Source organism: Caloenas nicobarica, chromosome 9 (genome assembly GCF_036013445.1).
Source record: "Caloenas nicobarica isolate bCalNic1 chromosome 9, bCalNic1.hap1, whole genome shotgun sequence".
Taxonomy (NCBI): domain Eukaryota; kingdom Metazoa; phylum Chordata; class Aves; order Columbiformes; family Columbidae; genus Caloenas; species Caloenas nicobarica.
Genome location: NC_088253.1, coordinates 7928902 through 7941712, shown reverse-complemented (window position 1 = coordinate 7941712; position 12811 = coordinate 7928902).

The window sequence follows — 12811 nt, the reverse complement described above, 5'->3', positions numbered from 1 at the left end:
GTCCAAGGTGCCTATTGGAAGGAGAGTTTTTGGATATGCGATGACTGTGAGATGGTACCCAAACTGTTCTACTTCTTTATATTACAGTAAAGCACAAAAACTGCTAAACTGCAGCCTATATAAGACAAATGGAATGCATGGTTTCCTGGAAATGCATTACGTACATGAACCTTAAAATTGTTACTACAAAAAAAAGTCAAGTCAATGAAATAGGTGAAGTCATAAGTTTCTGTCCAGACTGAAGAATCTTTAATAACATGGGAACTGATGGGAGTCCCATCAACTTGCTTTTAAACACCTGCCTTAACTGATCCCAGCAATTGCCCTTCTGGCTCTCTCTGGTTTAATACATGATATAGCAACGTGGGGAGTGGAGGATGCCTTATACACAAATAAATTCTTTCTCAATACAGGACACAAGTGTTAAGAGTATGCTAATTAAATGGCATTTGGTTTTCTAAAGGAAGCAATTTGTTAATCTTAGTTTGGTTCTTCAGTTTCTTGTCAAAATCAGCACAGACACTGTGCAAGTTCCTGGTCTGGCTGCATGCAGTCTCCCAGGTTAAACTTTTCGCAGTGTCTACACCTGAGAAAAGTGATGAATTTTGCCAGCCTACCCCTTCCTATACCCATCTGAGAAATTGTAAGTCCATCTGTATTACCAACATTAAAAAAAAAAAAAGTACAGCTGCAGTCTACTCTATCTAGGTTAAAACATACAGTCTATCGATAGTTAAGGAATACTCACCAATCCTTAGACAACAGAAGCTACTATACATACAAGCAGTTAAGAACACTTGCTGCTTGATTATGCATGTGTGATATGCTTGCTCAATTCCCTATTCATCATCCAGCAATAAGAGGAAGCCTGAAGCATCAGGCATAGCAGCACAATGCTTGGCTGTAAATGACTTCATGTAGGCTGTAACTTGTCATTTGGCCTTAAATACAGTGTAATTTTTTCCTCCCTTTTCTGACACCTTTCCACAGAAGCACTGTGCATGCTAGTCTGCCTCTAGCCTTTTGCTGCTTGTCCTAGCTCTTTGGTGGGGCTAGTAATCACACAGAAATAGGTAAGAAATTACTGCTGTGCAAAATCTATACAAGCACTACAGCTAAGGAAGGTATTCAAGGAAACCATTTTGCAGTCCTGACTATAGCACTACCTGTATGACAAACACTGCCTTTATCTTTTCCACTGCTGAACCATGAGAATAGGAACACGATTCCAAGAGGATGGGTCTTTTTCCTACATATAACTAGGCACAGATATTTGCAGTTAACCAGCCATCCCTCTCTTTTTTTCCCTTCCTCACCCCCCGGATATCAAAATAATGGAACTACTTTAAAAGCGTATGCGCTGCGCCGCTTTGTTCCCCGCGGTCCCCCTCGCGGTGCTCGCTGCCCGCCAGCCAGCCCGCCCTCCCGCCGGCCTCCGGCTCTCGGCTCGGCAAAAGCCCCTCGAGCCGGGCCCCGCGGAGCAGAAGGGCGGGTGGGGGTACAATGCGGATGGGCGGAGAGGGAGAGACTTTACCTGCCGCGTTCCCCCGCGGAGCCCGAGGCTGCTGCATCCACGCCGGGGCGCGGCGGGCGGGCGGGTGCTCAGAGTGCCTGGCGGAGGCGGCTGAGCGCCGGAGCCATGGCCGCGCCGGGAGCGGAGGGCCGGGAAGGGAGCGCCGGGAAGGGAACGCCGCCGGAGCGTCCGTAAGCCGGCGGGAGACTCAGCACCTGGGCGCTGAACAGCTCCACGGAGCGCCACGGGCGGGGCCGGCGCCGCGCTCCCCGCCCCTGGGCGCAGGAGGGCCTCCCGCCGCCCGCCTCCCGCCGCCCGCCTCCCGCGTCCCGCCTCACGCCTCACGCGTCCCGCCTCACGCCTCCCGCCTCCCGCCTCCCGCCTCCCGCCTCACGCCTCACTGCTCGGCGCTGCGGGCGGCGGCCGAGCAAAGGGCGGGGATGACCACACTTCCCAACCGCCCCCGCGGCGGGAGGAGATGGCTTTGCTCCCGGGGGCGGCCGGGAGTTGTAGTCCCGTCGCTGCGGAGCGCTGAGAGCCCCTGTGTGAGCGGCTGGGTTGGGCGGTGCCTCCCGCCGGTTGGGGCGGGGCCCGAGTGCCGGCCTGCGCCGGGAGCCGGCGGCCCTGCGGCCTCTCCCGGTGTGGGCCTGTGCGAGGGGGAGAGAGGCGCTGGCGCCGCAGGGCGGGCTGTGCGGGCGGACCGGCGGGTTCCGCTCCCTCGGTGAGGCAGAGCTCCTCCCGCCCCGCGGGCCGCGGTGCCGGGGCTGCCCCTCGCTGGTATGTTGTTAGGTCTGTCTTTTTTTTTCTTTTAACAGAAGTCTGGGTTACTACAGTTTTTCTGCGGTGTTAGGGGCTTTTTTTTTTTTAGGGAGGGGGAAAAAAAAAGTGATGAAGTTCCTATGGTCTTTGAGAAACTCCTGATAGCTGTGCTGCCTCCCTCCCTCTCACCAAGATTCAGAAGCTAAGATGTAGGCAGCTAAACAGTCAGGACTCTGCCCTGCTAATCAAAAGGAAAGTACTACAAAAAATGTAGCAAAAAATACTGTAACCCAATTGCAGCTGGCTTTCAGAAAGACATCTCTAATACCGATGTTTATGCAGGTTCTACAGATAATTATCAAGCAAGGAGTGTTATTAGTTAACTTACAAATGAACTGATACAGTCTTTCCCAACAGATTTTCTATTTACTTGCTCATCAAAAGGAAAAGTAATTATTCAGTATAGTTTTAATTAGACATCAACTTACACTTTCTATAATGACCGCAATGTAAGAGTCTTTCAAGAGTTATTTAAAGTGTTAAGTGTTTATTTAGAAGTCTGAGCACTAGCCCATCTCTCACCCTGAATTACGGGCCATTGAAATGTACTAGAAACTTGCATATAGAATCCTGTATGTTTGGGTTGCATGCATGCCACTGCTGCTCTGAAACCCTGATGTGCAACCATTGCCCTTGTCTAGGAGAAGGTTTTCAGCAACTGTACTGCAAGCTAGCAAGCAGAAAGTCAGAAAGCTAGAAAAAACAAATTAAACTAAGCAGTATGTTTTATTTACACTATGTTAGCAAACCTGCTAACATATATGCGTATATGTTATAATGATTTCTCATCCTGTTTCAGATGCTTTCTTGGACAGTTCTTAAATGTGACAGGTTTCCTTGATAGCAACTGATCATGCAGCCATGCCCAACTGAGCAACTTCACTTCTGCAGCTCTTCTAAAAAGGTGAGAAATTGACACTGATATTACATGTTGTGTAGTGTTTCTTGGATTTACAGTACTGTCAGATTTGGATGCCTGGTCTGATACTAAATTGTATGCCACCAGCGTACTAACTTGATCACCACATAAGTCTTCAGAATACATACAGCTGTTTGGTAATTATTCTAATCTTTGCTACGTAATGACTTCTAAATTACTTCTTGAAGTACCTTCCCCGGTGTTTTCACAAGATTCAGTTAGAGAGTTATGTATTTTAGTTCCCTACCTGAACTTTACAGCATCATACAGTTGTAGCAAAGTACAGTAGATAATTTTAAAACAGCATTTACTTTATTACAACTTTTATTTGACTGAAGCAAATTGTAGGTATGGAGAGTATTTATGGAACTATAAGGCAAATGCTTCACTTTGAATAATGACTCTTGAGATTATTAAAAATGAGATCTTGGTATAGTAATGAACAAACCATGAAAAACTATGTTCTCCTTCTGTAATTTCCTTCACATTCAAGTAACAGTAGAATGTACTTCCTCAAAACGGGGGCTCTGATGTGCTATTTGAGTTCTCTCCCTGGGAGGTGTATGCTGTACCTGAGACAGTAGAAGACTTGCACTGACAAAGAGCATGCCTGAGGTGAACAGTATAGTTGAGGAAAACTGTCAGTAGTGTATGCAACTGTAGGGCACTCGCAAATTACAAGACCACAAATATAACCAAACCTTCTGGTGCTAATGTGGAGGAAGGCCAATACGACACCCTGCTCCTTGCTCTTTGTTTCCCCACCCCCTTAATTTTAACGAAGCCGCGTTTGTTCTTTTGTTAGCTAAAAGGGTCCTACTAAAGCAGTAACCATTTTCTGCTTTGCAAATCAGAAAAATTGAAAGAAACATCCAAAATACAGTCAAAATAGTTGTGAATAATCTAAACGTATTAATTCAAACAGTAACACAGTTCAGATCATGTTTCAATTAAAGGACTTAGTGACTAAACCAATTTTATACAAGTTGCAGGTAATTAAGTTAATCCAAACCTTGTAGCTTGCGTCTTTCCCACTCTCCTCTCTGAACTACAACTTTTTGTGCACCAAAATAGAAGGGCAAACATCACTTTGCTTCCAAATTCACATAGAAGTTCCTGAGAACTAGCTTTGAAACTGGAGTTAGGTCTGTCTGGGTTAAATTTGTTACAGTCACACTTGGTTCCAGACAGAAGTAGAAGTGGAATGTCTTTATCAAATCAAATATGAAAAGTTCTTTAAGATCGTACAGGGGCAGTCTTCAGCCATGCGAGTACAGCTGGATGACTGGATTCACGAATCCTGGTTTCTGCTAACAGCAGCTGTAGTGTGCTGTTAGCAGCCACCAGTCTGCTCACCCTGCAGACAGTGACTCTCATTTTCCTGCACACATAAAACAGATTCAGGGAAACCCAGGTAGAAGATTAAATTTCTTCCCTATTTCAATGAAATTCCTGCATTTATCCCAGCAGCTCATCTATCTTACGAAGGAAAGTAAGGAAAGATTACTAATGATATTTTCTACAGACACCTCAATGTGTTGCTGCTTTTCAGTTTGTTGTACATCCAAATTCTTATCAATGGGCTTAGTAAATACGTCATTAGACATACTGAAGGATCACTGATCAGTCTGTCTAAGGATTGCACAGTTATACTTCGAAAGGTTTTCTCTTATTAAGTGAAAGAACAGCACATGTCATGATTCATTCTTACTAGCTCCAGTTTCTTATCCTCAGTAAATTATAAGCATACAGGGTAAACACTTTATTTGCCTTGCAAAGAAAAAACTGACAAATTAAAATAGTGGAAGAAGTAGTTCTGTCTAGTTGATAAAAGAATAGAAAAGCAAAGATTGTACCAAATGGTGTAGCTAAAATATAGCCATATACAGTAAGAGCCTCATATAATTGAAAGGATATATAAAATAATAAGTTCAAGGCATTTACTCAGCCTCATATAATTGAAAGGATATATAAAATAATAAGTTCAAGGCATTTACTCAGAAGTGCAACAAATGTTTTAAAATCCTTCTTAGAGACAACCTTGATCTGCCCTTAAGTAGTCACTATCTAAATATGATTTTGAAATTATTTTTAGACCACACAGAGAGTACTGAAAACTGATTTGAGATGTCCTGAATAACTCTTTCGTGATTTTGCCATTTGAATTTAAAGGTTTTATCTGTAAGAAATACCACAGCACAGTACTTTATGCATGTAGTTGTAATGCTTTGTTTATCACTGTTCAAGAATAGATATCAAATACACAGGAAAAAATAGACTGAACCGAGAAAGCAGTTGATTTTAGAATATCAGTTCACAAACCAGAAGCAAAAAAGCGTGAAGTAGTTGTAGGTGTGCAAGATTTCAGAGTTCTGAAAGGGGAAATGTCAGAAAGTAGTGTGAAAAAGCATTAATTAGATAGTCCAGTCTTTTCTGGTAATTCTCAAATATTTGGGGAATCCAAGAAGATGACGAAATTGGCTTCACAGGTGACTACAGCTAATCCTGTTAACAGAATGAAATGGAGCACAATGCAGTACCTCTAGTTGTGCTATATTGTTGGAAAGGTGTCAGGTAAGAGAATTAAAGTAGAGAATGAAAGAAGCAGAGAAGGTAAGGTACAGTCAAGACTAAGGCAATGCGGTAGGTATTGGAATTATTGCCTGCAAGTTCTCTTCTGTCACAGCTATGAAAATGGATCTTTAGTTGTAATATTATTTAATTGTATACTTTCATTTAGTAGTATCCACAGTGAGAAATTAGTTTTTCCAGTTTAAGTTTATGCTGTAGCTTCTGACACCCTCACGTGAAGAATGAAAAACCTGAATCAGGAATATATTTTTTTTAATAAGAGAGAAAAACCTGTGCCTTGCTCATCACAGGGCAGCTGTCCCTGGTGTAAAGAAAAGAGAACTGATTATACTAACTGTCCTGTTGTCAGCAGGGAAGGATAAGAGGTCTTATAATGACTAAACTATATCTGAAGCTATTATGAGGTGAAAGTTGATCAAAAGAATAAAGGTGGGTTAGTTTTCCATTAATAGTGTTGCATTGATAAAGAAAAATATTTTACTGGCAAGGTCCCCCCAAAAAGCCAAGTTTGCCTCATCTGCTGCTGCACCGTTAGTTTAACTTCTTTAATGGAGTGGTATTTCAAGTCTTACTTTCTAAAAGGCAGGCAAACATTGCATGACCCTATGATTAAGTTTAGTAAAAGGTATGTGCTAATTGAACACCAAATCTTTAAAAATAAAAATATGGTTTAATTCAGCTTCCTAAATACACAGTCAAAATAATGCTCATAAAGCCTTGCTTTCAATGTTACTTGGATTTGCACGAGAAGAGAGTAGCAATTGCTTCTAAATTCTGCTTGCCATCGAGAACTGAAGGCTTGTAGTGTACAAAACCACTATTGCAGCCTTACAAAATTGATTTAAAATCACGTATTGCACCATAAAACTGAAAGGCAAATTACCATAGATTAAGACTTGAAGACATCTAGTACTTGACAGTTAGTATTCTCATTTGGTATTTATGGTACATGAAGTTAGCTTGAGGCTGCCTGTAATTTATGGAGGGAATTTTTTATTGGTATGGATGAGAATTATCTTTCTCTCGCAGGGAAAAAAATGCAATGCTTACAATCTAAGAACACTTTTGACTATGACAGGTTATTTCTATTGCAGTGTAGGATGACTGTTGTTACTGGGTGCAGCCTAATGAATCTTTATTCAGACCACCACCAGAAACTTCTTTTTAATCACTTTTATGCTCTTAACTACAAGCTTTTTTATCAAAAAGCAGTATGTTTTTGAAAAGTTTCATGAATATAAATTGCAGTCAAATCAACTATATAGAGCAGATTAAAAATAGCATCATTAAAGCAACTTTCTTGTACTTTTTTCCTCTCAATTTTTCTGTCAACTCTCAGAGTTTATATTCAAGAGAACAATACCACAGTTAATTTAGTTAGCTATCATTAGATACCTAGTGCTAAACATTTCGCGATGTTCAAAATTATAGGGAATTTTTTTACGTCTGATGGGGTGACCAGAGTGGGTAATTTATCTAGTACCTGGATGATATCTTTAGGGAAGAAGATGTTTTGGTGTTTCTAGGTAGGTTGTTTTGTACCTCATCAGCGTTGGAAAGTAGTCTGATTTTTTTTTTTTTCTTTTTTTCTCTTAACCTTTATTTCTCTTATTTGTTCATTAGAAATCTGAGCAATCTCATTTTAAAGCCCAACTGACAAATGTCTTGGGATCTTTCTAGTCCTTTGTACTTTTGAGTGATTATTAGTTTATGTTGATTTTTTTGAAATGCTTGTCCCTTCTTGATTTTGGGGCTTGCTATTTAATCAGAATTGAAATTAGTACCAAGTAGTAGGTGTAATCTCCTAACTTGATTTTTGGCAGTTCTCTCCCCTTGCAAGTATTGCCAAGTTTTGAAGATTATAGCTATTTCAAGATAATAGACTACCTTCCTCTTAGGGCTCAGATTTTCTTAATTATTTCCCTTCACTTGTGTTTGAGTTTCCCTTGTGGAGGGAAGAGGTATGTGTAGCTTCTATTTAAAGCTTGAGAAAATAACATTAAAGCAATAATTAGTTAGGAAATCTAAGAATTTGTCCTTGCATTTGGCTTTAAAGCTCTCCAGATCATTCTTAATATTTATTTTTCTGGATAGCACAGTGGTTGGGGAACTTACCTGTGCCTACAGATCTATCACTCAACACTTAGGATGTATACTGTAATAACTTGGAAATTTAAATGACTGTAGAGAAAGTGGAAAAAAGTATAAAATAAAGATGTGATTTTTTCTTTTAATGAATTAGTGTATTAACAGTTTGTATATTTTAATGTAAGGTAGGAGCTTAGTGGCTTTTTAAACTCTGAGACATTGTTCTGAATTCTTTGAACATGATGGATTTGTGAGTTAGATTGTTACTTTCAATATTTCAGAAAAGTTTATTTTTCTAGGCATTGAAATAGGTATCAAGGAACACACTTCAGTGCCAAACATCAGTAAAAAGCTCCTTGTTTTGGAATACATTGCCAGCTTCTGTCTGTGAGATGTTTAATATACTCTTCTGGGTAATCACATAAATGATGGGTTGCCACAGAAATAGTGAGTGTTCATTCTGAGGTGATTTTCTTAAGTGGCTCAGCAAAATCTCCTTTAAAAACCTTCATGTAAGGTTTCTCGCTTTAAAGAAATTAGTGACAAGGAATTATTTAATTAAAATTTCTTTTATGATTTTCTGAAGTCTGGCCAGATGTTTTACTTAAGATGACATCATAGAGATAACATGTAAAAAAATTTCTGAAAGTTCAATACAGTTCATGTCCTTTAACATGAGTAACTAGAGAAGCTTTTCAGTTATACTGGATGAATGACTCATTTTATAAAAGGTTTTCAATAGTGCTCATATCTGAGAACAGTATGAAAGACACTTGAACTCCAAAAGATGTTTGGCTTTTGCTCAGAGAAATGAAAAATATTAAGATTCAGTTTGTGACTTGTCATTGAAACCATTCCAGCTGAGTGGCCCCTCCCTGTAAACTGAGGTTATGGGATAACTTCTGCGTCACTTCACGTCTTTGCAAAGTCTCTGTGGGCCTTTACTTTTGGAGGGTTTGTTTTTTGGGGTTTTTTTTTAACTGTTTAGCAGATATTTTTGTGCAGCAGTACTGCTTTTGAGAGGAGCAGAAGAAAAGTAGGGCAGACAAGCTGATAGGAGAGGAAAGACAAACAGTTCTGCATTTGATACACAGTGCTGTCCATGCTGGATGGACATAAGTTATGATTTGGAACACGAGGAAAAACATGATTTAAACAACATAAATTGGGCAAAATGGCCACAAATCCATAAATATTTGAAGGGGAAAAAATGCTTCCTGAATAAAACCTTAACAGTGATTATATCACAAGAGGTATGTCTGTCAGAGAACAAACACAATGCAATTACTGTGTAAATATAAGATCCAAAGAGAATATCTTAAGATTTTACAGGTAACTTTTTAAATGTACCAGGCGAAGTTTTAATCTGTTGCTAGCCTTTAGAAGGGCAAGTATCTAATACCATTGGACTGAACAAATCCATAGAATAACAGGGAAGTGATTATCACTGAAATGTATTTTTTCAACCAGATATCAACTGTGCTCTAATGCTAACAAAGGCCAAAAATTCAGTCTGAATACTTATTTTCAGATTTTGCATCTTTTCACCTGTGGAAACTGCTTTTATTTGAATGCCCAAAACAGTTTTATTAGTGTATCTAAAAATGAAACTAGAGCTCAACTTCCAGTTGTAATTTCAGAATTTTGGATGCTTTCATTCTTGGCCGTGTCTGATGCAACTTTTTTATGGTAGACCATTCTGATCATTCTCTAAAAATATTATCTTTCGAACGAGTGAGGCTGGATCACTTCTAGAAGAGTACCTCTCTACGCTTGTCTTCAAGAACACAAACTGGAAAATATTGGCTGGACTCTGTCGTTAGTATTTCAGAGGTCCAGTTCAACTGTTTTACAGAGTTGGAAGTTTATTGTGTCATCAAAGAACAGCTCTAGTAAATATGTGCAGCGTGTTACAGAATCACAGAATGTTAGGGATTGGAAGGGACCTCGAAAGATCATCTAGTCCAATCCCCCTGCCAGGGCAGGAACACCTAGGTGAGGTTACGCAGGAAGGCGTCCAGGCGGGTTTTGAATGTCTCCAGAGAAGGAGAATCCACAACCCCCCTGGGCAGCCTGTTCCAGTGTTCCGTCACCCTCACTGAGAAGAAGTTTCTTCTCAAATTTAAGTGGAACCTCTTGTGTTCCAGCTTGAACCCATTACCCCTTGTCTTACTGTTGGTTGTCACCGAGAAGAGCCTGGCTCCATCCTCGTGACACCCACCCTTTATATATTTATAAACATTGATGAGGTCACCCCTCAGTCTCCTCTTCTCCAAGCTAAAGAGACCCAGCTCCCTCAGCCTTTCCTCATAAGGGAGATGCTCCACTCCCTTCATCATCTTTGTGGCCCTGCGCTGGACTCTCTCCAGCAGTTCCCTATCCTTCTTGAACTGAGGGGCCCAGAAATGGACACAATATTCCAGATGAGGTCTCACCAGGGCAGAGTAGAGGGGAAGGAGAACCTCTCTCGACCTACTAACCGCCCCCCTTCTAATACACCCCAGGATGCCATTGGCCTTCTTGGCCACAAGGGCACAGTGCTGGCTCATGGTCATCCTGCTGTCCACCAGGACCCCCAGGTCCCTTTCCCCTACACTGCTCTCTAATAGGTCATTCCCCAATTCCATTGTTGTTTATATGAATATTCTTGTTTCTGGTTCTTCCTAGGAACAATGTGTGTACCTTTTATCAAATGTAATTGTTTATTGGAATTCCACTTTCTAACACAACCAGATAATTTCTTACCTCACAGACAAAATGACTCTACGTTCTTCTGGGCCCAAAACACGTCTAATAGCAGTAAAGACTGATAAGCTGAACTTGCCCTCTGTGTTGTGACAAACACTTCACAGAAATCATAAATTCCAAAATGTTTTATTGCTTTTCATCCAAGTTCAAATTGTGTTAATAAGGTCCCATCAGTCAAACAAAGCTTTAGGAGATTTGAACAGCATCCTTCACAAGGAAAAGTCAGTAAGCTAAATGAGGGATGCTGGGAAATGTTTGTCTTGCTTTCTCCTTTAAAAAAAAAAAGGCAACCAAAACCCCTAAATGAATTTAATTTCTGGCTGACTGCTTTTGGCAACGTCTCCTATATCTCACAGCAAGCTTCTAGGAGGATTATTGATTGTGTATGGCAGCAGCTTCCAGTTTCCACATTAGCCCTAGGAGGAAACTAGATGATCTATAAGTAAATATTGTAGGCGTAAAAGCTGTGCTGAAGCCTTTCATTATTCATTTCAATTGGATGTTTTGGTTTTTAGAAGATAACTTCATTGATGTTATGGGTGGTTTTACTGTTTCGTTTAATGTTCTATTTATGCTGGAGTATAAAGCCACTTATTATGTTAAGTTTTAATACAAGAACATTAAAGTATAATTCTTCTTTTTGTTAGCTATTTGGGAAATGAAAACCAAGGATTTTCCACTTTTATAACCCTTCAAAATCATAAGTTTGTGAAAGATTTAATTAACTAAGTCTTATTAGACAGTAAAATAACTTAGCATATTTGAAAAGCAAACCCATTGATTTAAGATACCCAAGCATAGATGAAGCAGCCTACATTTGGACATCAGAGTTGGGAAATTTCAGAATCCTTTGTAATTCAGGTTAGTTTAGTATTGAATAATTGCCATAAACAGTTTGCCTTATTAGGTTCTAATTAAAAAAACCCCTTTGATTCTCAGATTAATTTTGGATAACAGATTATTCCAGGAAAATTTGATGGGAGCATAGATTGTTAACTAGTACAAGGAGGGGGGAAAGGATTAGGCTAATTAAAGCAGGATTCATTAAGTCCATACTGAAGCCATATGGTGCCTATGTAGTGAAAAATGTCCTGTCGTAAAAGTCAAGAAAAAGTTTAACAAGATTGATGGAGCAGACTTTATTATCTGCTAAAACAGAAACCTCAGAGGAGATAATGTTGTAGAGATATGACATAATGAACACATTGTATAATGAAGCGAATCAAAAGAGCAGACCGAAGTCTAGAATTGAGCAGCTTCTCTATTGCCTTCTAATTTTCTTGAAAAACAATATGTTTGCAGATATTTGTGGCTACTTTTTTTTTTTTTTTTGGGTGATCTTGCTCATTGGCTTTCTTAGTAGATTTGTTTGTTTATTGAAGATGAAAAAATAAAAATATGAGCTGTGCTCTATCATCCAAATATTCTCTATTATACGATTCCTGTATGGTTTTGGAAGAAAGATTTCACCATTTAAAACTGTATGTTCTAGAAGTTTTTGATTTAAGATGTTCCCAGCAGGTGTTTAGTTTTTAAAATTTCCTGATTATTTAAATCCTTATTTCCTCTAAGGGCATAATTCAACAAGATAATCAGGAGGTATAGTGAATGTGAACATGTGAACTTGGCAGAAATCTCCATGACTTGCTGACTCAGAATTTCAGAGAGGTTAATTTTTTTTCTGATATGACATGTTATCTTCCAGTGAAACATTTTTAGTTTGTACTATCAGAGAGAGATTTGTTTTTCAAGTGATAAACTGCCAACTTCTTTGCTTTTATCTCCTGCAGACACTTGAGTGCCTTTTTTTGAAACTTTTAGCTGTGGTAGGTGCAAAACTACCTCAGACTGTACAATAGGTGCAAGACCATCTCAGCGGCAGGATATTGTTCAGGTTAAATGCGAAGTGAAGACTAAAAAATGGTTCCAGACTGAATTTCTGTACTAAGTACTTCCTTTCTGCAATACTTACTAAAAGAATATGAAGATGATATTGAACACCCTGATTTATTTTTCAGAGTTATTTTCCTGCGTGTCATCCTCCTTCAATTTCCAGTTTTAGTATTTTAGCTGTTTCACACCCTGTGACATTAAAAAATGGATTCCTTCAACAAAACAATGTAATTAGCTTC